This window comes from Rattus norvegicus, chromosome 16 (genome assembly GCF_036323735.1).
Source record: "Rattus norvegicus strain BN/NHsdMcwi chromosome 16, GRCr8, whole genome shotgun sequence".
NCBI classification, from domain to species: Eukaryota; Metazoa; Chordata; class Mammalia; order Rodentia; family Muridae; genus Rattus; species Rattus norvegicus.
This window is the reverse complement of record NC_086034.1, coordinates 37,614,491-37,640,229: the sequence shown is the minus strand read 5'-3', so window position 1 is coordinate 37,640,229 and position 25,739 is coordinate 37,614,491. Positions and strand designations below refer to the sequence as shown.

Here is a 25,739-nt window from a genome sequence, read left to right as displayed (position 1 = left end):
AATTTCCCACCCCTCTGAGTGCGCGTGCACATGCACACCTGCTACAACCCTGAACCTTGGTCACGCTAGGCAGCTGCTGTAGTCACTGACCTACATTCCCAAGAGCCAACACTTACCTCTTTCAATCCTTGCCAGAAAGCCCTTTACTGAGGAACCATAAATCTTCAGGTTACAGATAAGAAATGGGCCTCAGAGTTTAGCTCTCTGAAAGTCTTATCGAGAAGCAGCAAATGCAGGGATCAAATGCATGGTCACCGGCTTCAGGGTCCATGTTCCTCACTGTTCTACTTTCTACACAGTCTTAGCCCACACATGTATTTTGGGAGATAATTCTAATTCCATAAATGACATTATGCATTAATGCTCACCAAAATAAATAACTGTCAAGAGGTTATGCTATAGTAAATACATTAACTTTTAAAAATTAAAGTATTTTTGCTCAAAATCTTTATTAATTTTAAGGGTAGAATGCATACATTGGCTTCACATAATGTGGGCATCACAGAGCCCCAAACAAGCAACAAACGACAACAATAACGACGATAACAACGAGGAGGAGGAGGAGGAGGAGGAGGAGGAGGAGGAGGAGGAGGAGGAGGAGGAAGAGGAAGAAGAGGAAGAGGAAGAGGAAGAGGAAGGAGCAAAGCTTGAAGCTTTCTCCAGTGCTCAGATTACAAGGGCTTCTTTTTCTCTTATCTCGGCCTTCCTTATTTTCTATATTGAATACACTCATATGACCCTCTTAAATTACTAAGCTTCTTGTGGAGTTGGTTTTAAAAATTATTTATCCAGAAGAAAACTGGCCTGTCAGAAAGTTTACATAATAACCTAAGGTTTCTCCCCACACTCTGAGGAAGTGTAGACTGTAAATTTCATTGACTGTCAAAAAAGATGGTTCTCCTGAAGGCAAGGATCAAGCAGAGAACAATTCTAAGAGCAATTAGGGAAGGGCTCAGGGCCCAGCTCAGAAGCACTGGTTCAAAGTTCACAGGCAGGTCACTGGTAGGAGTTTTTCTTTTCTTTCCTCTTTCTTTCATTCACTTTTTTCTCTCTTCTTCCTCTCTCCCTCCCTCCTGCGTAAGAAGACAAGACAGATTTGGCTGCACTAAGAACACCACCACAACATAATAACAGTAAAACTCAAAAGAAAACACTCATGCACTTCTTGTTTTACACATAATATAACTGAGGGTGACCTTGAACTCCTCTCCACCCTCTCCTTTTCCCAAGGGTGGTTTGAATTCTTTCAAACAGAACAGTGTTGTGAGGTAAGCTCAAAGATTACAAACGCCTGTCACAGAAAGGGAGCTATGCCTTGTGAGGAGCTGCCCGTGTGATACCTTAAACTTGAGGCATCGGGAAGCCAGAAACCTTAGGTGCGCAGCATAGGGCCTTAAGTTAAAACACACATTTTGTTTTCAAAGAATAAACTCTTGGGTCTTTACTGAGTTCTCTCCTTGCTTTACAGCTGCTGTCAGCCGCTTGGTCTTAAGATACTTTTTAAAAGGGAGTTAAAGTTAAACCCATAAGACCTGTGGGCGTTGAAGGAATTCTGGCTGGCTCAGGCAGGCCTTCTTCCCCTCCCCCAACCACACCCCCCCCCCTTCACTCTGCCTTGCTAAAAATCTTTAGGTACATTCCTAAAGCTGGCCGATAAAATATATTCCTTTATTTGCCCACTTCCTTCTCCCAAAACTGTCCAATGTCCAGCTATCAAAAGCCCGCTTTGGTCTCCTAATTAACACGCCCAATTAAAATTAAACATCTCATCTTAACATGGGGTTTCCCCCTTTACCTTTATAAATTGCCATTTCCTTATGTGCCACAGCCGTCTGAGGCAGTCCTTTGTCCCACAGCAGGACAAATACCCCTCCCCCTCCCTCTTGACTTTTCTCCCCTCTTCCTTGTTCCTTTCCCCCCCTCTCTCCTGCCTTTGTCTCTTATTTGCTGACCTTTGTTGCTCTAGGGCAAATCCATCTCCTTTGTGCTGAGACCTTGGTGTCCTGAGCTGATAGGAATCCTTCATAGGTTCTATAGACACACCCTCCACCCCCTCAAACTCACAGTCATTGCCAGTCCCTAGAACTTGACAGCAAGATCCCATTGATAAGACATCACACACTTGAAACACAGAACACGGAGAAATCAAGCCAGTCCTGAGTGGGAGGCTTCATCTCTATTGGCTAGCTCTCACCGTGCTAGGAGGCTCACACATTCTACCCTTGGAGTTACATGCCTAGCCCAGATATTCATCCTCCCTTTTCTTTCCTTCTGTATGGAAACTTTATAACTTTATTCCTTGTCTTACTCTTTGCTCTACTAATGTCAGCATTATAATTTCACAGCAAATAAATTCATTAGTTAGAAGTAAAACTCAAGGAGAGGCAAACAGGATTAAAAAAATAATGTTCCATTTCAATTAGAAACCTCCATGTGGATTCATGAGAAAGGGAACCCAACACATCTCCTCGCTCTGTACACGTAGGGTCCAGAAGCAACAGAACAGAGTGTAAAGGCATGAACAGCAACACTCCAAATCTCAGTCATTAAGTGGGACTGGTCCTTGCTGGGCAACTTCAGGTCGGAGGCAGAAAATTATAAGGGAAGGCGGTCTGGTTGTTGGAGAGAAAATGGCACTGACAGCTCTGACTGGGGAGATCGGGTAGAACTGTGATAGCTAACAGGAAGAATTAAGTAGTTAAGGTGACTTTCCTGAAGTAACTGTAACTCATTTATATTTGATGAGGGAGTGCTGCCCTTCACAAAAGGCCAGCTAACTGAGGTAGTCAGAATAATATGGTCTGATGGGAGCTTAAGGAAATTTTTCTTCAAAAAGCTCAGAGGAAAAGAAAACCCACTGAAACAAGCTTTTTAGGTGATAATGATGGCCAATTAGCTTGTCGAATTTTGGGCTGCCAGAGTCTTTCTTTATGAGAGACAAGTTTATTCTAAATGTGAAATAAAGAAACGCCTAAATAAAATGCACACGATAAAATGGGCGGTCCAGCTATTTTTAAATAAAAATCCTAACATTTTAATTACTAGACTGAGTTACATTAGTTACAGAATGGTTTTTATATGAAAAGTATTATATATAACTCAAGCTTTACAAATAAACTTATTCATCAAATACTACCTATTCATTAAGTATGTAGAACATTTACTAAGTTTGAACAAAGCAGGCTGGTGGCCCAGGTGGCTTGATGGTTTAGAGAACATTGCGACTGCTGTAGAGGACCTGAGTTCAGTTCTCAGCACCCACAAGGTGGCTCACAACTGCTTGTAACTCTAGCTATGGGAGACTGGACGCCCTCTTCTGGCCTCAGTGGCATCCACATTCATGTGCACATACCCAAACATAGACACTAACACATAATTAAATTAAAACTTAAACAAACAAAAAAGAACAAGTCAGGATATGGTATTTAAAAGGTGGGGGAAGTCTCACGGGGCTCTCTGCAGAATACAGTCTCTGGTTTGAGTGTTTGGTGATTACTGTCAGTATTAATAGCAGTAATTTTCAAAGTTGCTCATTACCTTTTAAAGAGCTCATTTTTTATTAAAGCACAGCGAGTGCTTATCCTTGGGAAATTAAGTAGGGGTACTTCTGAGAACTGATTTGGAGAAGTGCTAAGGTTAAGATTCGGGGTTTATTTTTAAAAGAATAACTGTGCAGATAAAAACCATACTGTTGGGGGCTGGGGATTTAGCTCAGTGGTAGAGCGCTTACCTAGGAAGCGCAAGGCCCTGGGTTCGGTCCCCAGCTCCGAAAAAAAAGAACCAAAAAAAAAAAAAAAACCATACTGTTTTCAAAATATATTCAGGGGCTGAAGCTAGCAGATTTTCACCAATAGCAAAGTATTGCTGTGACCATTGCAGCAAGTTTATTTAAAACAGTGATGGGGACAGATGGCAGAAGGGGACTAACCTTGGCTCTATAGTGGTTGTCACAAATCCTTGTTCCACCACGACCTTCCATTGCTTAGCTCTGTCACCCCAGTCAGTTGACTGTAGTACATGGGGACAATAGTGTGTCCAACTCTGCAGAGCCATCAGAGGGGTCCATGAGATGATCTCATCTAAAAGTCACCGACTAACTGGGTGCACACATTTAGAATTCTAAGGAAGCATCTTGAATATAAAGTCTGTCTTCCCTGCTTTAAACCTATAATGTCACAAAACCACTGCTCTTAAACCAATATTAAACCTAAGTCTGGAGAATAGATGTATATGGCATCCCTTTCAGTTAAACAAATCCCTGCTCGCATCACTGATGGTCCACACCTTGGGATGCTGTGCGACAGCTCCACTCTAGGAACCGTGATGGCTCCTGGAGGGCGATAGCTGTGCTCAGGAAACCAAAGTCAGCACTGAGCATCTTACAATGCCCCTAAGAGCTGATATTACTGCTTTTTAATCTAACGTGGTTTTCTATTTTGTATGCTTTTATCTTCCTATTAATTCACCTTCATTGTATTATGTAAAGATATCAGCTAGTGACTAAAGGGAAATAAAAAATGAAACACATGCAGACACACACACACACACAGAAACACACATACACACACAGAGACACACACATACACACAGAAACACACACACATACACACACACAGACACACACAGAAACATACACATACACACAGAAAGACACACACAGAAACATACACACACACCCACACACACACACACACACACACACACACACACACAGAGCAAACATGGTGCTTTCACTGCCATGGGTGAAACCACTGTAGAATAAGTCATGAGAACAAAGTTTCTGACTCCTTTTATAAGTCATACTAAAATGCAAGTACATCTCTCTTTAGATCAGTCCCTCTGAACACAAGGATTTGAAGTGTGGGAGAGGCTAAATAAAACTGAATTGCATAGTACTTAAGTAACTGTACTTACTTTAAGTCTTTGCCTCTGTATTATAGTACATATCACAGCAACTTAACATTTAACTCAGAGCGGATCTTAAAAACGGGTCAAATCTACTACTTTAAAAAAATGTTTTAAAGAAAGTTTAAAACTATCTTCCATAGCTGACATTGAAACCCTAACGTTCGCAGTAAATCATAGAGCATTTTCTAACTTCAGGGGGTTTAGCTCAGTGACAACGCACATGCTTAGCTTGCTGGAGACTCTGGGTTACATCCCTGGTACAAAAGAAAAAACCTCAAGTCTTATGATTAAAGAATCATAGACCATAGTTGTCTACTGATGGTTAATCCATTAGTCTTAAGAAAAAAAAAACCAGGGGTTGGGGATTTAGCTCAGTGGTAGAGCACTTGCCTAGCAAGTGGGTTCAGTCCCCAGCTCTGAAAAAAAGAAAAAAGAAGAAAAAGAAAAAAGAAAAAAAACAAACAAACTCTAATTTTATTTCTCACCAGAGGACTGATTTATGTATCTCAGTACTAATGTGGTTAACAGCTCTGTTCTATTTGAAATCTTTATCCTCACACTGGCTATTTATTCTACTCACATGAACTTTTCTTGAACTAGAGAATAATGTAACAAAAGAAAAGATTTCCCAATTTCCTGCTACATTGCTAGCACCTAACAGACACCATGTTGATGAAAATAAATAAAATACAAAACAACTGAAATGACCAGGCATTCACTGGTAGTAGGGGCCAGTTGAAGAGAGCCAAGACTCATAGATCACAACACAGTATATACAGCACACTAGGGTTCAGGTAAGAAAATGGGAACTGCAGGTTGTGTGCGTGCATACATGCATGCGTGCGTGCGTGCGTGCGTGCGTGTGTGTGTGTGTGCGCGGGCACCCATGGGTGCATGTGTGTGTACATGCATGTACAAATATTGTTGGATAATAGAAGAGTGAATGAATAAATGGTTGCACTGGGCAACTGTCAACATTGAAAAGAATACATATGCTTGTGTCTAAGACTTTTTAATATTTATTCTAAAATTAACTGAAAAGAAATTATATTTATTTGCTATTCAGACAACATAGTCAATTTCTCTATACTCAACATAATGTGACTAGTACTGGTCAAACTACAGAAATCTCTAAGTGGTTGAGTTTCCCAGCTGTTTTCTGTTTTTTCTTTCTAGTGCACATGGATGGGATAAACTAACTCTCTCTCTCTCTCTCTCTCTCTCTCTCTCTCTCTCTCTCTCTCTCTCTCTCTCTCTCTCCCTTCCTCTCCCTCCCTCCCTCCCTCCTTCCTCAGTACCCTTTGCTAGATGCTGTTTCCATGGCAAAGCATGCAAAACAATGAGAGAATTTTAGGTGTCCTACTAACTTTTTTTTCACAAATAATAACAATTTCTAAAATCCTCCGAAGAATGTTTTGCTTTTCAGAGACCTTTATTCCACTAGACCTCATTCCTGCTCATCTTTATTCCATTGGAATAGTTTGGAACAAAACCACCCATTCAACTCTCAAGGTAAAAAACGATTTTTTTTTAAGCCAACTTGGGGGAGCTGAGTGAGGCCTGTTATTCTGAGTTGAGTATCACCAAGAAGTGGGACGGCTTCTGCCTTACAGGAAGGAACAGCATAAGATTTAAGGCAAGTGGGATTTTGGTACTATCATTTGAATTCTTAAAGCAATTCTGCTCACCTAATGAACAGCGTAAGATACTGGAATTTAATCTGTCTTGCCTGTCTCCAGACACCAAGAGGAAATTTAATGAGGGGATACGGTTACGAAAATTAAAGTTATTAAGAAATCCAATCAGAGAAGTCTTTGGAGTCTGATGATTTATGGCTTTATTTTATAAACACCTGTCAGGATCCTCAGCGTTTTTATCTTCCTTTTGAGAGTCTCTCATAAATGCATCATCTACAAATTAAGTTTACTAAGGCGCCCTTTAATAACTTGCAGAAGGCTTGGAGAGTATCTTGGCACCTCCAAATTTCCACAGAAGTTGGTGATACTCGGCTTCATATTTCTATGTTTCTTAAAGTATGTTTCAGGAAAGTCAGAAATGGCAAAACAACCCCTTACGCTCAAAGAAACAAACCACTCCTCCTTTGAGAACCACAGTCACTAAAGCCCGATTTAAGTAAGAGTACTTTGCGTACATGTGGGTGGATTAACGGAAATTTATTTTAAGCTGTGTGTGATGCTGTCTATAAGGGTAAGACTTGGGGAGGCTGAGGTGGTAGAATGTCACACATCCAGTCCATCCTGACTTACACAGCAAGGCCCTTCCTCGAGCAAATTAAAAATATACAAACTTAAATACTCTTCTCATGTCAGCTCTACCTCTCATATATATTAAAATGGACAAGGCATTAACAGGGCAAATTTATAACTTTTACTGTGTGAAGTGCATGTTACATTTTGTGACAAAGGATAGTAAGATGTTACATTACTTTCACAGCTGTCACCGAATACCTAACAGAAGCCACTTAAGCCAGGGAACACAAAGGCGTTCCACGGAAGCGGAGAGCTCAGGCAAGACCCAGAGCAGACACCACCTTCGAGACACACTCATGCTGACCCCGCTCTGTTAACTTGGCCCTAGTCCTAAAGGTCCCACAACTTCCCAAAGCAGTAGCACAGCTAAAGACCCAGTGTTCAAGCAGAGGACCCTGTGGTGGACTTTTCATAGTCAAATCCTAACCAAGGTATAATTTCTGCGTTGAGAACTATTTCTCACTGTAGTAACTGGTTACTACAGCAAGCTGTCTTCACTGACACACTTGTAACAGCAAGCTGTCTTCACTGACACACTTGTCCTGACTAAAGACTCACATATGTAAAAAGGGTGATGATTCTAAGATTTGCCTATGACTGTGGCACTCACACAACTCATCCATGAGCGTGTCACCTTGCACCTACACAATCTGTATGGACTGTTTTTCCATAGTGGTTCAGTTCAGTTAACTGGGCTCACTAGACACGTCTTTCTTTTAGCATTCTTGGAGTAAGTAGTTCACAGCGATAAAACAGTAGTCAAACATGAGAATCAGATTTTCCATGGATTTCCTAAACTGTATGCAAATGCATAATAAAAACAGTATACAAGACCAGGAGGCATAGTAACCTCAATTCAGAAACCCCCACACCAAACCCCTGGGAAACACACCTATCACAGGCTTGCCACATAGAGGACCCAAATACCAAGAGCTTGCCAGTGAACCATGCCAGTCAGCTCTTACAGCTCTCTCACAAAATCCTATGGAGGACTACATGTTTTATGCACAAAAATAGGGAAGCTTGGCAGATCAAACAAACTGTCTAGGTCAACGTAATTCACAATGGGGAAGTCAGGATTTGGACGCAGACATCTTTGATTTAAAAAGCCTTCCTAAAATCTCCACAAGTAAGAATAACAGATTTAGACTTGGTCTGGAGACATGGCACAGCGGTTAAGAGCACTGACTGCTCTTCCAGAGGTCCTGAGTTCAATTCCCAGCAACCACATGGTAGCTCACAACCATCTGTAATGGGATCCAATGCCCTCTTCTGCTGTGTCTGTGGATGGCTTATATAAAATACTTATATACAAATAACTAACTAACTAACTAACTAAATAAATAAATAAATAAATTTTTTAAAAATTGTAAAAAGAAGAATAACATACTTAAGGGTTTTAAGTATTTGTGTTTTGCATGGAACATTCATTTCTCCTTTGAAATGCTTGAAGATCTCTAAGATTTTAAGCTTAGCCTTGAACTTTCTTAGGAAGACACTGTCTCTCAAGCCAATTGGTAGTTGGAATGATATGAAGAGGAGTGGACACATTGTATAGCTAGATAGCATTATAGTTTGCTTTGAAAGCCCTTTCTAAGAGCTACATGCTTGGGAAAATGGTGCTGATGTCATCCAGTTCAGTCCTAGCTACTAGAACAGTTTCAAAACAATAATGGCTTTTATATGAATCTTGAAAAGATTCCATGAACTACATGAGGCTCTGTATCCTGAACACAGGTCTCTGGGTCAGCAGTGGACAGTTCTGAATCAGTCCAGATGCTCCTAGGATTTGAAAGGGTGAAAAGAAATAAGCAGAGGCAGGAGATTCATTCAAAACCTTCCAAGTGGTTGGATTCGCCCCCTTCAACTTCCTTTGTCTGTGCATGCATTTTCTAGTATTACTTTGTCTGTGCACGCATTTTCTGGTATTACTGGCCCTGGAATTAGAAGCAATCAAGGCCACAGCACCTGCTCCTCAGCTTGGATTCCAGTAGTGAAAAGGAGTCAGATTATGATAGGGTTACAGAAAGGAACGGGTCCACACGCCCAAACCACAACTTGGCTACACAAACTGGCTCGAGGCCATCACCAAGGCAGTGGGTGTATTCCTGAAATACAAGCACAGGGTGTGTGCCAGGATGGGTTGATACCGGCTCTGCTATGTGAGAGGGATTGAATAACATTGTAGAAAATACTGCCCGACTACTGGACGTAGAAAGAGTCTCATTTTAAAAAGAAAGCCACAAAGCTGTTAAGTCTGGGAGCAAAACGAAGACATGGGTGACAGGTTTTCGATTAAAGCGCTCTATAAACTCTCTGTGCCAAACACCCAGTAATCTGACTCCCAGGCTTGGGAGTCTAGATTTAGACTTGTGGGTGGAACATCTCTGTTGGTGTCCACTGTGTGTAGGCTCCAAGGTCCCTAGGGCTAAGCCGAGTCTTTCAATTCTTTTCCTGTACAAAAAAAGACTTCTTAAAACTTAGTGTTCTCTTAGGACTCTTAGTCCCCACAGGCTTGATTTGATCACAGTGAGAGCTTGACCTTTCTTCTTGAACACACTTTGTGTCTCAAGGGGCAGGCAAGTTAAGAGATAAGAGACTGGAAGTCACTGTGACCTTAACAAAGTGATTTCCACTAAACCACAAGTTAATGACTTCTCAAAACAAAGCCGAGGCTATCTGAATCCAAGGGTTGAAATACTTTTCACACTACAGGTTCCTAAGAGTTACAAGTGTTTTAGAGCAGACCTGTAATCCTAATATTTGGGGCAGAAGCAGGAGGACCAAAAAGCCAGCCTTAGCTATACAGAAAATTTGAGGCTAACCTGGGCTATATGACATCCTATCTCAAAACAAAGCAAAACAAAACAAAACAAAAAAACCATCTCCAGAGACATACAGACCCTTGTTTTCCAAAGTAGAAATTCTCTGGGGTTTACGAAATTTGCTTGGAGCAGCAAAAAGTCCCTGCACTAACTTTATAAGCGGGACATACATTAGATTGCAGGACATTTTCAGACATGAATAGCAGGAGAGTCCATTTAAATTTATCTAAAAGCCTTCAGTCTAAAATCAAATGTGCTAGAAAAATTATGAAGAATCCTTTCAAAGCAATAATGGGAAGAAGTAGTCATATAATTTCCCCTGGGATTAAAAAAAAAAAGACCTTTAAAGCTAAAGTTAGCACAAGCATTCTGGGCTGCAAATGAGTACATACCCTAGGCTGTACGGTTGTCAGGTTTTCAATATTTACCTGCAGTAGTATTGTGTAATTTAGTCTCTGATTTCATAAGACTGAAATTTTATAGCATTTTTAGTTCACGTTCAGAATTACTCAGGAATAATTACCATATAGTCATCAAATTACAGTTTTCAGGATTTGTGCAAATATTATCCCTTCAGAGCAAAGTTCAATACAAAATAAAGATATCTCTCCAGGACTCCTAAAGACAGCATGTCATCATTGGAACAATTCACCATAGCCCAAAGGCCTTAAGGGTCATTATCTTGTTGCCTGAGTTCTTCCACAAACATTAATATAGAAATAATTCCTGTTTTTTTGCAAACTTCCAGTCTCTGTCTTGACTAGCAATTATTTACTCCCAAAAACCGTCAGAACAAAGTACCTTTTAAGAACCTCGGGCTCAAAGGGAGCTGGCCTTCACCACCCAACCCTGACAGCCCACAAAGCTGAGTGAACATGGGGTTGGGGATTTAGCTCAGTGGTAGAGCGCTTGCCTAGGAAGTGCAAGGCCCTGGGTTCGGTCCCCAGCTCTGAAAAAAAAGAACCAAAAAAAAAAAAAAAAAAAAAAAAAAGCTGAGTGAACATCAGGTTCATCAACTGCACAATGAAAGCATTGTCCTGTGTAAGAAGAGGAAATGCTAGACAGGAGAATATAAAAAGAGGAATATTTATTTTTCTTGTTTAAATTAAGGATATTGAATGCTAAGGAAACAAAGCCTTCCAAATTGGGAGTTACCAGGATACTACTGATAAAATACAAACATGTCAATTTCCCTCAGGTACTTAGTAAACTCGAATTCAGTGAACGTGTTCCCCTGTGCATTGCCTGTTCTGTCATAGCCCCTGACCATCCTCCTAGACTGAACACATGCAATTGAGAAAGTCATTGCAAGTATTAGTATTTGCCATAAAAGAAGTTAAAAATGTCATCTCCAAGAATCCTATTATTGAAGAGTTGATTATTCTCTAGTTAATGCCCCATGGTTCACATGAAAACACCAAAGACATAGTGGGATTGCAAAGGCTCCACTGTATTGATAAACCCTGTAGATAAATGTGTGAAAAATACAATGTTCTCACAGCAGATTAGCTCATCGTCCCACGTAACTACATTCTATCAGAAGTTACAGCAGCAGAAGGCAAAGAAGACAACAAAGTAAGTCAGTGGTGGGCCAGCTACCCAGCCAGACTCTACATCTCTTCATAGTTCAGTGTTAATTTTCCATTTTCAAGGAAGTTATTCTAGAGCAGTGGGTCTCAGCTTTCCTGATGCTGTGACCCGTTAATACAGTTCCTCACATCGTGGTGACCCCTGGCCATAAAATTGTTTGTTGCTAGTTCATAACCATAATTTTGCTACTGTTATGGTTTGTAAATTTGTAAATTAAGTATCTGTGCTTTCCAATGGTCTTAGACGACCCCCGTCATTTGACCCCCAAAGAGGTCAGGACCCACAGCTTGACAACCACTGGTCTAGATGGTCCAAGCCAGAATTTCTTGTAGTAGGCTGGTCCGATGCTGCTTGTATTGTAAGGTTAATATTGTTTTTTGTCAAGACCTGGGAGCCCCAGAGAGGAAAGAGAGTCTGCACATTGACCCTAGTGTTGCTATGGGACCTTATCCCCAAGTTATTTTTGACTGGTAGATAAAGACGCCAACAGCCAACAGCTGGGCAGATGAGACATAGGTGGGTTTTAGGGTTCCTGGGCATGGGGCGCTGGTTGGAGAAGAATGACAAGGGGGAGAAAAAGGTGAGGAAGAAGAAAACAAGTTGCCATGGGTTAGAAGTCAAGAAAGCATGGCCAATTAGAGTTAAGAGCAGTCCAGATGAAACACAGTCATAACTCAGGTTTATCGACAGGAAATAGATTTTAGTAGCATAGAGGGTAGATATCTGCCCAGCTCTAGTGCTGATCAAGGTTTATTGTAAATATAAAGGTTATGTGTGTCTTTTATCCGGGAACTAAATGGTCAAAGGTGGGGTAGAAACCCTGGACTGGATTAAATATTTCTACAACTTCTTTTAAATAGAAACTACACAGCCGTCCCAATCACTGCTTTTCTTGACACTTATGCAGACTTAAATAGCATTTCACAAACCTAGGTATGGAGAATCATGAAAATATTCCATTAGTAAATTCATTTGACCTAAACTGGATAATCAAACTTTAATCCTGTCATACAAAATTAGAAATAAATGGGTATTCTTGTTAGTGTAGGCAAGAGCATGCTTACCTGTCATAAGACTAGTGTTAAAAAAGCAAACCTTGGGGTTGGGGATTTAGCTCAGTGGTAGAGCGCTTGCCTAGGAAGCGCAAGGCCCTGGGTTCAGTTCCCAGCTCCAAAAAAAAAAAAAAAAAAAGAACCAAAAGAAAAAAAAAGCAAACCTTTCCGTCTATAGTTCCAATTCGTCTGGATAGTCCTTGAAGGACCTTTGGATGACCTTTCTGAGGTTTACAGTCTTACAGTGAGCAGGCATGCTGCCGTTCTCAGTTCCATGGGAAAGCACAGCTATTCTGACTCCTCCTGAAAAGAATTCCCTTCAAATCCAAGAGTGGGAAGCCATGCTGTCTGCTGGACTCCAGAAGTCTTGCTATTACTTTAAGCATGAAATGTTAACCTGATAGGTTCAGAGCTGATGCCTTGAAAAACATGCTAGGCTGAAAACTTGTGTTAGCTTATAACGTCCAGAGAGCAGTTAAAATGATGTCAACTGCCCTTAATTGCTATTTAGTTTTAGGTTTCTAAAACAATTTATTGGATTTTCATTCAGAGTTAGCTATCATAATATATATATTATGATATATATATACATACATATATATCATATATAATTACATCATTTCCCCTTCCCTTTCCACCCTGTAAGCCTTCTCATGTATAACTCCTTGCTCTCTTTCAAATTCATAGCTTCTTTCTATAATTGTTCACACACACACACACACACACACACACACACACACACACCCTACATAAATACAGCTCGCATAGTCTGTATAATGTTAGTTGTAGGACTATGTTTCCAGGGCTGACCATTAGGTGTTGGACAGTGAACTGGTGTGTTCTTCTCAGGGGAGACTATTTCTCCTCCCAGTAGTCCTTCGCTGCTTGTAGCTCTTGTCTAGGACGCTGAGGCCTGGCGAGCTTCCCTCCTTCCATCTTCTTCTGCTTTAGCCTGTGTATCAGTGTTGGCCTTGTTCATGCTATTTAATTGCTACGTTGCCACAACATTTCTCCTTCCTCCCTCCCTCCCTCTCTTCCTTCCTTCCTGCCTCTTTTTCTTCTTTAAGCTAGAGGACTTCTTTTCTCTTTTTCTTTTTTTTTTTGGTTTTTCAAGACAGGGTTTCTTTGTGTAGCCTTGGCTGGCCCTGTACTCAGAGGTCTGCCTGCCTCTGCCTCCTGAGTGCTGGAGTTAAAGGAGTGTGCCACCACCACCTGGTGACACAGTATTTTGTGCCACCACTACCCGGTGACACAGTATTTTGTGCCACCACCACCTGGTGACACAGTATTTTGTGCCCCCACCATCTGGTGATATAGTATTTTCTTAAGCAGTTTCCCAAATGCCCTAGTCTGTCAGGCAGGTGGGACAAGGGGCCAAATCAAGACAATGGAGGTACCCAGAAATATCCACCCAGCCATAATCACCACAGTGAGACTTCCACAAAGAAGCCATGCACTGCTTTTGTGTTAGGCTGCAAGGGTTAGCACACTTAATTTTCTTAGACTCTAAGGATTAACCTGAAAAACAGTTTGTTCCTAACCCTAGTGGTAGAAACAACCGCACAAATTCTTAGCCTGGCTTTCTTATTCTATGTTAGAAATAGCTATGGTAAAGTGAAAATCCCAGCAGGCTTGTGGATGGGAGGCCAGCATCTGAACCATTACTCTCTGGAACGGTATGAAAGCTAGAGGGGTTCGGTCATATCAGAGATGAAGAAACTGAAAGATCGACATAGTCTTTAATGGAGATGCTTGTCTGAATGACCAGTGCACTTTTCTCAAAACGCCCATGCGCTTGCTCCTACAGAGACTTTTACATAAGTGAATTCGGGAGAGGTGGAGGTTCAAAGTAGGCCACAGTAAGAGCTGCTGCATTCCGGAAGTAAGGTGACCTCACCTGCCGCTAGGCAACTGGATGTGCTGTCACCTTCACTGCTCATCAGACTTCAAACAGGAAAGGATGTAAAATCACACTCAAGACTTGCTATGTGTGATGTACAATTGAACACAGTGGGGGCAGTAAAATGCTAACAGTGTTTTACTTAGCTTTTTAAAAGCTCAATGTGGATGCTAGTAAAATTGAAATTAGCTTATGACCAGAACTTATTTTGTTTGTCTATTAGACAGTACATTTAACATTTCTGTTGAATCAAAAAGTATGAAAACTAATACAGTCCATATATATGTGAAAATAAATAAATAATAAGTAATAAATAAACGAATAAAATTTCCATTCTGCTTGGCTGCCACTGGATACAGTACAGATGGTGAGCATTTTTCATGGAGCTCTAAGTATGTTTATGAAACAGCTAACGAAGGTGAGTTGCTGAGCACTGAAATTCTACCTCAAACCCTGGCTCCGCGCCCACAGAGGATCCAAAGCATGGGTTTCCTGGCGTGGTTCCTGCTGGAAAACAAGTGCTCATTCTTCTGGCTTGAACCTATCCTAAATGAGCTTCAGTGTTTCTACATAAGCCTAATTAAATAAGTATGCTTTCAAATGCTAGGTCCCTATCTCCAGTCTGAGCCAGAGGCAATGGAGGCCAGAAACCTTCAGTGCTGATAAGAGAAAGCCAAGGACGGAATGGCAAAGGGGACAGGACGCAGGGTGTGACAAATGGCCCAGGCAGGTTACACATGGCTGGAGGCAGTGACGGAGGCCGGGTCAGATTGCCTGAGATACTGGGATCCACTTGGGTGACTTGGAGGCACTGGCAGGTATTGGCAGGTGCCTCGTCACGGAAGCATGATGGTGATACTGAGTGAAATCTAGCTTCTGGCTCCAAGTAACTGCACACATGGTCAGAGAGAAAGCGTGTTCACAGAATCAGCATGCACTGCAATGTTCAAATCTGGAAACAGGTGAGAATAAAAGCTGGCTGCAGGAGGGAGTTAGCATAACACAAGGGGTTGTTCCTAGTGGTAAGGTGGAGAAATGCACTGAATAATGACTATGAGGCGGAGCCCAACCGTCCCGGGCAAACTCCTACCGCACCGGTTCTCAACCTGTGGGTCGACACCCCTTTGGGAACTGAAGGACCTTTCATGGGGGTTGCATATCAGACATTCTGCAAATCAGATATTTACATTGAAAATTGATAACAGCAGCAGGATTACAGAAATGAAGTAGCAATGATAGTAATTTTATGGTTGGGGGTCACCACAACATCTACATTAAAGGATCGCAGCTTAGGAAGGTTGAGAAGCTCCATTTCTCCAACGTCAGCAGGGAAATGAACAATCATAACATCAGCTGGGAATATTTTGAGACAGAAGAACAATGACAGGGGAAGGCAGAGACCAGCCTTTCAAAAAGTAAAATAAATTCTGAAAACTACAGTATTAAAATAGCGAGTGACCTGTGGAAGGTTCACTTCCCTTTAAGAACACAAACACATTGAAAGCAAAGGGCTGGAAGAAGATATTCTGTGCATATGGAAACCAAAAGACAGCGAGGGCATTTACACTTGAACCCGATAAGTAAAATTTAAGCAAAAGTCTGAAGAATGAGGCAGTCATTATATGGTGATAAAGCAATCGATGCATAAAGGCTATAATTATAAATGTGTACACCTACGTACATAAAGCAAGCAATAGATTTGTAGGGAGATAAGGTTAAAAAGAAACGAATTTGTAGCAATGACAGCATTATGGTTTAAGCCAGAAATACCACAGCAGGCTCCAAACCTGACCACATTCCCCTGATTTGTTTTAACTGATGTCATTATTTTAGAGGCACCAAACCCTCAGGAGGTAGGAGCTAGCTGATCCAGGCAAGTCACTGGGAACCCATCTCTGTCATTCAGCCTTGGTTCTGGTTAGTCTTTCTCTGTAGCCCCTCCGTCCGAAAGGAACTGAACCATGAACCTTTAAAATCATGAGCCAAAATACTGTCTTGCCTTGAAGTAGAGGAGACACTTCTATCTAGTTGAGAAAGAAAAGCAGCTCACGGGGCTGCCACGGAGAACAAGCACATGTTCTTACTTGATGAAATGTGGAGCTAGCATTCAACAGGCTACCCCAGGCTCAACCACAAATGCGCTATCAAACAGCAGCCAGTAGGCTGTGTGGTCAAACAAGTGCTGTAAATGGCTAAGAATGTTTGAGCTGGGCTGCAAGGCTTTCTGATGGAAGCAGAACATTAACTAGATAAAATGTAGCTTATATTCTAATGCTAATTATATTCCCCCATAAAACTGCCTTTGTAGCTTCTGGGATCCTACCCCCAATTGGCTGACTGGTAAATAAAAATGGCCAACAGCTAATAGTTGGGAAGGACAGATAGAGGTAAGGGTGGAGGGGATGGGCGCTGGGGGAGGGCGAGGATTTCCTGGGCTTGGGTCATGGAGAGGGAGATAGGAAATCTGCCTCCCTAGGACTGGAGATTGTGGAGGAGGAGATGCCACGTGAGAAGAGTGCAGGACAGAGAGGCATGGACGCCATGTGAAGGAGCCAGGAGAGCAGAGTCCTCTGGGTCCAGGGCAGCCAAGATGCATAGAGTCTAGTAAGTAATAACTGGATCATCAGCTGGTGGGAGGTGGATTAATGGCATGGAGGTTAGACAGTGTCCCAGGTATTGAGCTGTATAAGGCTTATCAAAACATAAAGAGGTGTGTGTGTGTGTGTGTGTGTGTGTGTGTGTGTGTGTGTGTGTGTGTAGGCAGGTATGAACCTGCTGCCCGGTTTTATTTATTAATTATTTAGTTCAAAAAGAAAATGCAGAAAAGAGTAACATTAGTAATTCCGGAAAGACAGCAGCATAAGCCAAGTTGGAAGAGATCTGCGCTTTCACCTTGTCTAGATCTGTTGTTGTTTGTTCTGTTCTATGACCTTTGTGACCCAACAGAAACCAGCTTCATTGGCTCTCCCCCTTCCAGTGTCCTCCAAGTGTAGGGACTTCTGACTTTACTCACTTCTTCCTGGTTTCTGCCTTCAACAATGGCTGTTGTAGAGCTGGACCCTTGATAACACACACTTCTCATCTTCCAACACTCTTCTTTAGCCCCAAGCTACACACTGGGCAAGATCCGGAGAAAGCAATTCGACTACTGGTTGCTTTCCCATCTTCCAAAAGTACACATATGCTTCCCTTTGGCAAAATAAAAATAATATACAATATCAAGATTGTTCTGGAACAGCTATAGTCACCAAAAACCAAACAAAAATTAGTGCTATCACTTTTCTAACCAAGCATGGCTACGATTCATACGTGGTATCTGCCAGGCTGTCACTGGGGAAGATTTTTCTGTACTCAAAAATACAATACAGCCAGGCGGTGGTGGTGGCACATGCCTTTAATCCCAGCACTCCAGAGGCAAAGGCAGGCAGATCTCTGAGTTAGAGGTCAAACTAGTCTACAGAGTGAGTTCTAGGACAGCCACAGCTGGAAACCCTGTCTTGGGAAAAAAAAATACAATGTAGGCATGCAGTAATGACAGCTGTCACTGTCCTCAAACCTCAAAGACTTACGTAAAACTCACAGAGACTGAAAACTCCTTGCCTTTCTACAAAGGAAATGATATAATAAAACTATCCTAATAAGAGGCAACCTATGGCTACTTGTGGGGTTCTAGAAAATCTGGTTGAAACATTATTAGTTTACTCCAAGGCAATTAGCACAGTATGTTGTAGGACACAATCAGCAGTTACTAGAATACTTTCCCCCCTAAACCGTTCTCTCTGATTTCACCTATTGGTCACCTGCTCTAATGAGAGCCGGCTTTCTCATTAATGGGAATACAGAATTAATACTGAAGCCTGAAAACTTCAGTTACAGACTGAAAACATAAAATTTGGCTCAATGTAGAAACAGCACATAACCTAGTTCTCTTTGCTAAAATGGATTATATTCTAGTCATACAAATAGCTGTGAACCCTTTCAAAGCACTTAAAGCTTTTGTTTTTATCTTCTACAGGCAGCAAAATGCACCAAGAGAGCAAGTACAGTGAGATTTGAGTTTGTACTCATAGCTGGGTCTTTTATTCCCCAGCCATGTGACTTTGGCCAAGTCTGTAAGTAGTTGATTTATTAATCTAATTTCTCATTATTCAGAGAAGGGTATGATGTGACTAAAAACTCATATAAATATAAATTTCAAAATTCTGGGCTGAGAAGAAATGCGGGGATAGGGAGGTAGCTACAATGCCTTCTCTAGCTTGAGGAGGAGGCTCCATGGAGAGCACTTGCATAGTCTGCACGAAAGCCCAGGTTCTCAATAGCACACAGTGGGTGGAAAGGGTTCTAAAGGGTCTCAAAAACTGCAAAAGTGAGGTTAAAATCTGAACTTCACAGATGATGAAAACAAAATGAAAACCAAACAAAAGTTTATAGAACTATTACAAATCTGATCTGAATAGAATTATGTGTGAGGAATACTAGCCTCCAATCTTGAAACATTCAGGGGAAACACGGGCTAGCTGTCTGTGTGAAAACAGCCAACATGATCTTTATAGCACACAGTAGTTCGTCCATACATGTCCTGTCATTCCTTCCCATGTTGAGTTAATTTTAGGGTGGAGCTCAAAAGTAGCCTTTGAGACCTGCTGTTCTAAGCCCTCTTCATTCAGGTTTTTAGTCTGGTCTCACTGAAAATAAAAAGCAACATATAACTCAGTCATTGATATGAAATTCCAGGACTATAGAGTCTTAGTACTAAAATACCGGAAATAACTCCGTCTTACAAAATATAGTTACTGCCAGTCTTCGTGAGAACGTGTCCACCTCCTACTCCTTAGCATAGCCTGGATACCAGAGAGGCCGAGTTTCAGAAAGACAAATAAAACAGCCTATTAGCAAACTCTGGAGAACATGTGCTAGTCAACGAACTAAAATAACACAGTCTTGCACACGGCATCCCAAAATAATCTGAAGGAGGCTGTCAGATATTAGTGTACTTGTCTACTGCTGAAGATCCACCCCACAGACTTCAGGAAGCAGTGCCCGAGGACAAGGCCACCTCGGAACACAGCGTAAGGTGGGACATACACAGATGACTGAAGATGGTTCTAATCAGATTCATCTGAGGAGGCCTCTTTCTGCCTCAGACAATGTAGAGGAGATGCACTTCTCTTAATAGAAAGACCTGACATTTCCATTCTCTTGGCACAAAACTGTCGTGTGCAAAAGGTGACTGACTTTCAAAAGAATGCAATTAGCTTAATCCAGAGGGCTTCGGCAGAGGCAAACGGCTCCTCCAATGCACTGACACCATGTTACTAATTTCTTTGATTTTATAAATGCTCCTTTGTCTAAAGGTTGAGTGAGGAAGGGATTCTTTAAGAGCATTTGTAGCAAGTGATGCCATCTTGTTCTCTACACAGACTGGGAGCCTTCCAAGTATTAGAAACCAATAATGTATGAAAACAATTTTGGGCAATCTTACCTTTGGTTAAGTAACATGACAAAACTCTTGAGCTCTAGGGGCTATGATATTCCAGTACCAGCCAAATCTGTGGCTTTCATCTAACCGAACCTAGAAGATGTGCACTGCAGAATCTGACTTACACTATCCTGCACTCAGTTCTACTGTCACCAACATCACCACCCAGAAGAAAGACAGCCAGGTTAATCCTCAAGAACTTGATTTTCCCTCTAAATGCTGACTCTCTTTTCTCTGATATAGTCCATCTAAGTGTCCCTATTCCTGTGCTTATGGCACTTTTATGTCTTGCTTGTCCTGCCTTCTAGGCATGCTGGGACAACGGTGGCATAGAATTTGTGGGAGTGACCAACTAATGACTGGCTCAACTTGAGGCCCACCTGACAGGGAGCCCCCATCTCAACTGCCTGGCTGGTCAGAGTCTCTGAAAGTCCAGAGACCTAGGATAGAATCAAATGCAACTGGTCAAATAAAATAAAATAAAAAATAAAATAAAAACAACAAAAAATGTCAAAGAAAGGATTCCTAGTGATATCTGCTACGATCTTAGATTGGAGCTTAGCCCCATTGTCCTCAGAGACTGTTGTCCTCATCTAGCAACTGGTGGGAGCAGATACAGAGACCCACAGCCAAACATTAGTCAGAGCAGGGGAGAAAGAGTAGAGAAGAAGGATTGCAAGATCCAGAGGGGCCGAGGACACCATGAGAACACACGCCCCACAGAATCAACTAAGCAGGGTTCACAGACTTACAGAGACTGACATGACAATCACGGAGCCTGCATGGGTCTGTGCTAGGCCCTTTGTATATATGTTACGTTTGGTTTTTGTGGGACTCCTAACTACTGGAGCTTGGGGGGTGTCTCTGACCCTTTTGTCTGTTCTTGGGACCCCTTTCCTCTTACTGGGTTGCCTCATCCAGCCTTGATAGGAGGGTTTGGATCTAGTCTTCTTGTAACTTGTTATGCTGTGTTTGGTTGATATCAAATTATTCAAAGGTTACCATCCCTATTAAAGATTTTGTTTTTATATGCTTGTATATCACTGGATTTAAAAAAAGACATTTCCTTTAGCATTTCCAGGCTTGTGCATGATCATGTCAGTTACAGTTTCTGCCAATCTTACGTGGGAATAGAAGCTCAATAGACATGAGGATTTTGTTCAATTTTTAATGGATCTCACAGAGAAGTGTTTGAACTACCATGAACTCCTGCATGTTGCTTTAAGAAGTGTCCTCTCCCCCGTCTTTTCTCCCTTAACAAATGGTTTTAAACAAGGTAAGAGCAGGCCGAATCATACTCCAAGGCTGTCGTACTTTGTGTGAGATGTCCCTGTAAGTCTCAGGCATTTGAAAAAACCTTGGTTCCTTGTTGGTGGGTGTTTGTGTAAGCTTAGGAGGTGTGGCCTTGCAGGACGAAGTATGTCACTAGGAGTAAGCTCTGAGGTTTCAGAGGACTCTCTGCTTCCTTTCCGAGCCCTAAGCTGCTGCTCCAGCACCATCCCTGCCTGCCTGCCATCACACTGCCTCTCCGTCCTTCTGGAACTACTGCACAAGTTGCCTTGGTCCTGTTGTTTTATCACAGCAATAGAAAAGTAGCTAAGACACAGGATAACATGAGGACGAATATGGTAGAGGGATGGCTTACATATTTTAGTTTTTGCCCTCCCCAGCCTCCAAGGTAGCACTATGAGGGGGTCAGTATCCATTATACAGACAAGGTAAGGTGTGATCAATTGAACATTATGCTCTAAGAAAAGTAGCAGGATCACATTGACAACTGCCTGGGCCCGAAGTCATCTTCCACACATACTCTTCTCTGTATCTCCACTTCTAACCAGAGCCTGAGCATCCAGGGGCTGGACTTAGGGAAGCCCTTTCCTGGGGTTTTTAGATAGCTGAACTGGACCAGAGATGAGGGTAGCAGGTAGCGTTTCTTTCTTTCCTCTGCATGTTCTGTCACTGTGGCTTGAACAATCCCTAGACTATGAGCTACGGTGGTGGCTTGTGTAACGTTCATTAATATTAGGCTATGATGGAACCGAAGGACCTCACGTAGTACAAACACCTCTGGTTGTCACCAACACAATCATTTTAAATCTCTTTCTTGTATAAGGTCTGACAACCAGGAAACATTCTGAATTACATTTTATTTATTTATTTTGTGTGTTCTGGGGGTTATCTGAGGAGGCAGGAGGGAGTTTCAAATGCAGGCTTAGAGGTAAGCACTTTCACTAGGTGGACCAGCAAACACTTGCTCACAACACACATTGAGGGAAGCTTCTTTTTTCTCCTTATTGCTAAATTAGTTAAAAGATAAATGTTTTATCACGAATGCCTGGTTCAGGGTCTATCAAATTCATCCCACACCACCTTCCCTTTGCTCTCATAGACATGGACTTCTTTCCAATTCTTATAGAGGACATGATCCAGTAGCTCTAAACATCTTCATCCTGATGAAACAGAAATTGATTTGTAAGAAATCCAGGTTATAGAAACCCTGTAGAGCAGCTCTCTTCTGTTTATAAAGTGGTGGGGAGGGATACAGCTTAGGAGTGAGTCTTAAACAGTCACTTTCCAGAACGTGCTCGGAGAAAATGTGTGGAGTTAGAGCTCTGCCACAGAATTCTCACAGGCCCAAATGGTTGTTCATTCCGTTTCCCTGCCAGGAAAAGCAGAGAAAGGGAAGGAAAGAGAGAGAAAGGGAAGGGAGGGGCCGAGAAATAACAAGATCTAAAACTCTGACTTCTCTGAAATACACATAGCTTTCAGTGAACCTCTAAACATCTTATCAAAGAACGTGTCTATATGAATAACCCTGCCAGTTAAACAACAGAAGGTAATAAAGATTGCATTTATGGACCCCAGCAAACGGCAGCCAAGGAAGTGGCTCTAGGGTTAGGCCAGTTCCTGCACTACTACTGCACCATTAATGCTAAACTACTTTGTCTTCATGACAACCAAACATCAATAATTTTCATGTTACCAAGTGACCCTGGCTCCAATTGCAATCTCTTCCCACAGGCCTTGAGGCATAAGAAAAGTTTCCATCTCAAACAACTCCAGTACCTTTCAACATTAGAATTCCTTCACTCTCAAAATCTGACCAAGGAAACTAGTGAGTCCCTACTGTCTACATGCTAGAATTTTCCCCATTAGTTGGCAAATTATCAAATGAGTTTAACGTAGCACATCTGAAAGTAAACAAAGTCAGCATACGGGGTTGTTATGTCAGTATTAACTTAAAGGTGGCTAGTCTCAACTAGATAACATATGTCAGTCACTAAGAGGCATATTTAAGTTTTGAGCTTTAAAATGCTAATCAATCAAGGCTATATCATGATATACGCTAGTTTTCCTCATTATTTTTTGAGGGAACAGTGGCTCTTGCAGAGGATCTTTTTTTTTCTCCCCCCGGAGCTGAGGACTGAACCCAGGGCCTTGTGCTTGCTAGGCAAGCACTCTACCACTGAGCTAAATCCCCAACCCCTTGCAGAGGATCTTAATTCAGTTCCCAGCACCCAAGTCAGAAGGCTCCAGCTCAAGGAGGAAGGAGGAATCCAACAGCCTCTTCCGGTTCTCTCAGGCACTGCACTCATGTGCACTTACATGAACATAATTTTAAGCAATTAAAATATCTATTGCCACGATAAACACCATGACCCAAGGTAACCTGGAAAGAATTTATTTCATATTACAGATTACAGGCCATCCTTGAGAGACATCGGGGCAAGGATGCTAGCAGGGCAGGGACTTGAGGCAGAAACCATGGAGGGATGCCCAATACTGCTTCTCTCCTAGGCTCAACTTCGGCTATCTTTCTTATAAAGCTCAGGTCCATCAGCCCAGGGTTGGTAACACCCACTGGGTCTTCCTGTATCAACTACTAATCAATTAAGGGAATGCCCAAGTCACACTCATAAGCCAACGCAACCCCTTAATTGAGACTCCCTCAAATAACTCTAGGCTGTGCCAAGTTGACAGCTGGAAGCTAACTAACTAGAAGGATCTACCGTCCTAGAGAAAAGAAAATGTTTGTAGGTTACATTCTTGTATTGAAGGCACCATGGGCATGACCGAATTCAATGTCTCTATTGTTCATTTACATAATGGGTCCACTATATTGTTTCTATGGATAGAGCTTCTGTGTTTTAAGAAATAATTAAATTTGATACATGGGAAGTTGTCACAAATGCTTAGGACGAAGTAAAACTATGGCCAATGTAAGAGCCGTGACAGATATTCAGGGGTACTTCGATCAAGCCCAACCTTCGATATTAATTCCAAACCCCACAGACAGATTTTGTACTTTTATCTTGAAATTGAAGAAAATTAATGACTTTAGACGTAATTTATGTACATGACATACAATCTCATGAGCATCAAATCAGCCCTGGACATTAACACCTGCCACTTGCATACTGATCTCAAGGGGAACTTTAGCTAAAGAAACCCAAGCCAAAAGATCTCAGGTTTACAAGTTCTTTTATTGATTTTCTTGAATAGCAATAAAGATTACAGAGGACATTTCCAAAATTCAGACTTGAATGCTCTATGAGCTGAAAACCACACTCAACTGAGTTCCTAGAAGACAAATATTCCTCAAAGGTTCACAGCAAACCTCTTCTCAAAACAAGGCATTGGATTCAAGACAGCGAACAGTTTCGTTTATTATTAACAAACACCATCTTTCCCTTTTTTCTAACCATAATAAATTCCTCAATGACCCTTGGGCAACGAGACAGACTTTCCAAGTTGCTAAGGAAGGTGTCTATTTAAAATTAAATTGTCCCTTTAAACAACCCAAGGCATGTTCAAAACATGCCTCCTATAAGTGCCGCATATTAACATGTTACATTAGACCTGGCAGTAAGAACCCCAATTAGTTTGCACCATTAATCTCATTAATGCTCTATCATCTCTCAGTGCCTTTAACTTTCTGTACCGTAAGCAAGCACAGCAAAATAAATAATAGTTAGCAATTAGTTGAGCTATTAAAGAAATATTTAATTGGTTCCTAGACTATCAGGGAGGCTTTCACTCTGTTTACAAACAGAAAAGGAGAAAACTAAAGTCCAGTTGCTTTACAAAGTGTATACGTAAAACTGACAGGAAAAAATATAATAAATTACTAGAACTGTCAGCCACTGAACACACTTAGCTTTACTAGCCAGCCTACTCTCCTATTGTATAAGCAACTCGAATATCTCTGTGTTAATGAAGGATTTATTCACATGTGCATCCTTTAGAAAAAAGGCTAGAAGCGTGACTTTACCATACTTGGAAAAAATGACAGTTTGGGGTGTGACCCAAAGCAGCTGCACTGTTCATCCACTGTATTAGCAGAAGAACAACAACCTCGGTCATTAATAATCCCCTTGCCTCTTCTGTGGCCTTCTGGCTTATTCATCTACACAGAAGGTTCCCGAATACCACACATCACAATTAAAGACTCCTTTCTGTGAAGAAGAAAGATGACTAGGAAGTCAGATATGGAAACAGAAACTACAGAAAAATAGATTTTACCCTGGCACAGAAGCATGTTCCATCCTCCTCGTCTTTCAAACCTCGAAAATAAAATAAAGGAGAAGCAGACCCACCTGGAGGAGAGAAGACACAGGAATCCGCAAGGCCCATCAATGTTAGACTGTTTCAAGGGGCCTGCTCAACACTCTCCCCTTTTGTCAAACGCATGAGGTATCCACAATTCTGAATTCC

At 41.7% G+C, this 25,739-nt stretch overlaps 1 protein-coding gene and 1 long non-coding RNA gene across 5 annotated transcripts in view; both read right to left on the bottom strand.

Annotated features, from left to right (window-relative positions):
• The window catches only part of Galnt7 (polypeptide N-acetylgalactosaminyltransferase 7), a 124,544-nt gene that overhangs the window by 73,682 nt on the left and 25,123 nt on the right, over nucleotides 1-25,739 (bottom strand). The window lies entirely within an intron of this gene.
• The window catches only part of LOC120097421 (uncharacterized), a 35,132-nt gene that overhangs the window by 6,868 nt on the left and 2,525 nt on the right, over nucleotides 1-25,739 (bottom strand). The window contains exons 2-3 of one of the 2 annotated variants that reach the window (XR_005494794.2): nucleotides 25,548-25,621; nucleotides 1-22,474 (exon numbers count right to left, since the gene is read on the bottom strand). The exon at nucleotides 1-22,474 is cut by the window's left edge and continues 6,868 nt beyond it. This is a non-coding gene — a long non-coding RNA (uncharacterized LOC120097421). The other variant, XR_005494793.2, reaches the window with a different exon arrangement.